Raw genomic sequence first — 3,532 nt, forward strand, 5'->3', positions numbered from 1 at the left:
TTGTTGTATATCAAGGAATTGATAGGCACTCAAGAATGTGTGCATCGGCCGGGTTTAATCGTCCGACGCGCAATATGCGTTCAACTTATCGGTGTTCATGTGTCCTGCAGTTCACATTGTGACGCGCATTTAGCTGCGGTCTTCATCGATCCATGAGCCGAGTGATCCCCTGCCTAGGGTTTTATAGTAAGGTTCCCAATGTAACACAATCCCGGTGGTACGTCCAAAGACTAACTTTCTGACTAAGTTGTCTTTATTACCCAATAGTCCCAGGCCTTGTGACTTGTGGCTCATGTCTACGCCCATGGCCACCATTCGCTAAGATAGTTTTGAAGTCACTTTGAAGGCCCAGGAACAACTCTCTTAGCACATCGGTTAACCTGACGCCGCAGTCAACTCATGTGCTTGGATCGGATCGAGCTATTGAGTATTGGGCCTGCATACTCGCTCATCCGTATCCTTTGCGTACCGCCCCATGGCCCTTGTATGTCTGCACCACAGTTCCTGTTCGTTCCGTGCCTATGGCCGGATACGTATTGCACATCGGTATACCTGTCGCTACTCAGGCAACTCGTGTGCGTGGATTGGATCGAGAACATGGTGTGTGCCCCATGTTATAATTGATAGTCCATATCCACTTTATAGGTTAAAGTCATAAGTTGTGATTGCACAACCATTCTTCATAAGAGTTTAATCACTCTTCAACTAACTTTCGTTCTGGTGTCTTGGTATCAAATCGCGTAAGACACAAGATTCTACTGGCCAAATAGAATCTAGCACATTGGTTAACCTGGCGCCGCAGTCAACTCATGTGCTTGGATCGGATCGAGCTATTGAGTATTGGGCCTGCATACTCGCTCATCCGTATCCTTTGTGTACCGCCCCATGGCCCCGTCCTTAGAGTTAATGACTAATAGGCTTAACTCTTGTTTGTCTGCACCACAGTTCCCGTTCGTTCCGTGCCGTAGCCGGATACGTATTGCACACTAGTAGACACCGTAATCTGACGTATCTAACACACCACTATTGTAACTCGTCGTCGAAGGACCTTTCAAGTGCCTGATGGCCAGGGGAGCTCTTACACGGCACGGATACACAGTGATGCTCGCCCATCAAAGTGTACAACGATCGAGTTTGCTTAAGTGTCTGGGTACCTACACACCAGACACAATGCAATGGCCACGGATCCACACAAGGCACATCACATGCAGAAAGCTTCACCAGATTATGACACATACCACACTCTTGTAACTCGTCGTCGAAGGGGCGTTCAAAGTGCCTTACGGCTAGGGGAGATCTAGCACGGCACGGAGACACAGTGATGGTTGCCCATCAAAGTGTACAACGATCGAGTTTGCTTTCCGCGCAAGCGTTCTAAGTGTCTGGGTACCTACACACCAGACACAATGCAATGGCCACGGATCCACACAAGGCACATCACATGCAGAAAGCTTCACCAGATTCTGACACATACCACACACATGCAACTCGTCGTCGAAGGGGCGTTCAAGTGCCTTACGGCTAGGGGAGATCTAGCTCGGCACGGAGACACAGTGATGGTCACCCATCAAAGTGTACAACGAACGAGTTGGCTTTCAACAAATTCTGACACATAGCAAGCGAGCGACCGAGCTACACCGAAGGCAGCCCATGGTTGGTCACTCGCGGACGATCATCAGTAATGATCCTTCCGCAGGTTCACCTACGGAAACCTTGTTACGACTTTTACTTCCTCTAAATCATCAAGTTCGGTCAACTTCAGCCATGCCAGCTGCAGCTCACGAAGGAACCGCGGAAGGTAAGCCTCCAGAAACCTCACTAAATAATCCATCGGTAGTAGCGACGGGCGGTGTGTACAAAGGGCAGGGACGTAATCAGCACTAGCTAATGACTAGTGCTTACTAGAAATTCCAGGTTCATGGGGACCGTTGCAGTCCCCAATCCCGACTAGATGGGCATTTTAGTGATTTCCCGTTCCTCTCGGAATGGGGGCGCCTATTGGCGAGAACACGCTGCGACCCACATTGTAGCACGCGTGCAGCCCAGAACATCTAAGGGCATAACGGACCTGTTATCGCTCATTCTCAGCTTGCTAAACACAAGTTGTCCCGCTAAGCAGGGCAAACGTAGCCGACGACCGCCCGTGAAGGCGCCGCCCGGCTGTAACGTCAGGTGCGCCCGGAGGCGCACTGCTGACAGCGTTCTAGTTAGCATGTTTGAGTCACGTTCGTTATCGGAATTAACCAGACAAATCATTCCACGAACTAAGAACGGCCATGCACCACTACCCTTAAATTTGAGAAAGAGCTATCAATCTGTCTTACCTCGATAAGTTTGGACCTGGTAAATTTTCCCGTGTTGAGTCAAATTAAGCCGCAAGCTCCACTTCTTGTGGTGCCCTTCCGTCAATTCCTTTAAGTTTCAACTTTGCAACCATACTTCCCCCGGAACCCGATTTTGGTTTCCCGGAAGCGACTGAGAGCACCGAATAGGGGTAGCGTCTCCCAATTGCTAATTGGCATCGTTTACGGTTAGAACTAGGGCGGTATCTAATCGCCTTCGATCCTCTAACTTTCGTTCTTGATTAAAGAAAGCATCCATGGCAAACGCTTTCGCTTCAGTTGGTCCTACGACGGTCTACGAATTTCACCTCTCGCGCCGTAATACCAATGCCCCCAACTACTTCTGTTAATCATTACCTCTAGGTTTCTGACAAACCAACGAAATCGTATAAACCGAGGTCATATTCCATTATTCCATGCAAGATTATTCTCGGCCAACGCCAACCCCACGGGGGGGCCGGACGCTTTGTCTTAGCCTGCTTTGAGCACTCTAATTTGTTCAAGGTAAATGTGAGTATCTTGAGCACCATGAGGAGCCCGTGCCGGAGTTAACCGGTAGCACGGTACTCGTTCACAGAGTAACGCCCAAGTACACCATTGTGAGTCGCAGCCGTGAGCGCGCGCACGAACGGCCCCGGCGTGTAACCGGGCGCCCGTGGCGGTCACGTGTCTGGACGGGCAATCAACTTCGAACGTTTTAACCGCAACAACTTTAATATACGCTAGTGGAGCTGGAATTACCGCGGCTGCTGGCACCAGACTTGCCCTCCACTTGATCCTTGTTGAAGGATTTATACTCAACTCATTCCAATTATGGACCATCGTTAGAGAGGTCCATATTGTTATTTCTCGTCACTACCTCCCCGTACTGGGATTGGGTAATTTACGCGCCTGCTGCCTTCCTTGGATGTGGTAGCCATTTCTCAGGCTCCCTCTCCGGAATCGAACCCTGATTCCCCGTTACCCGTCGCAACCATGGTAGTCCTCTACACTACCATCAATAGTTGATAGGGCAGACATTTGAAAGATCTGTCGTCAGTCGACAAGCGACCATACGATCTGCGTCCTTATCCAGACTTCAACTCAAGCCGCCCGGAGGCGATTGGTTTAACTAATAAGTGCACCAGTTCAGCTACCCGCGAGGGCAACAGTCCCGGCATGTTGCATGTATTAGCTCTGGATTTTCCACA

The 3,532-nt window shown here is 49.9% G+C and overlaps 1 non-coding gene across 1 annotated transcript; it reads right to left on the reverse strand.

Moving 5' to 3' along the window:
* Window positions 1-23: 23 nt before the first annotated feature.
* Window positions 24-181, reverse strand: LOC125773205 (5.8S ribosomal RNA). The gene has a single exon (XR_007419960.1). It is a non-coding gene; the product is annotated as a 5.8S ribosomal RNA (ribosomal RNA).
* Window positions 182-3,532: the final 3,351 nt, after the last annotated feature.

Source organism: Anopheles funestus (genome assembly GCF_943734845.2).
Source record: "Anopheles funestus chromosome X unlocalized genomic scaffold, idAnoFuneDA-416_04 X_unloc_24, whole genome shotgun sequence".
Classification (NCBI taxonomy): domain Eukaryota; kingdom Metazoa; phylum Arthropoda; class Insecta; order Diptera; family Culicidae; genus Anopheles; species Anopheles funestus.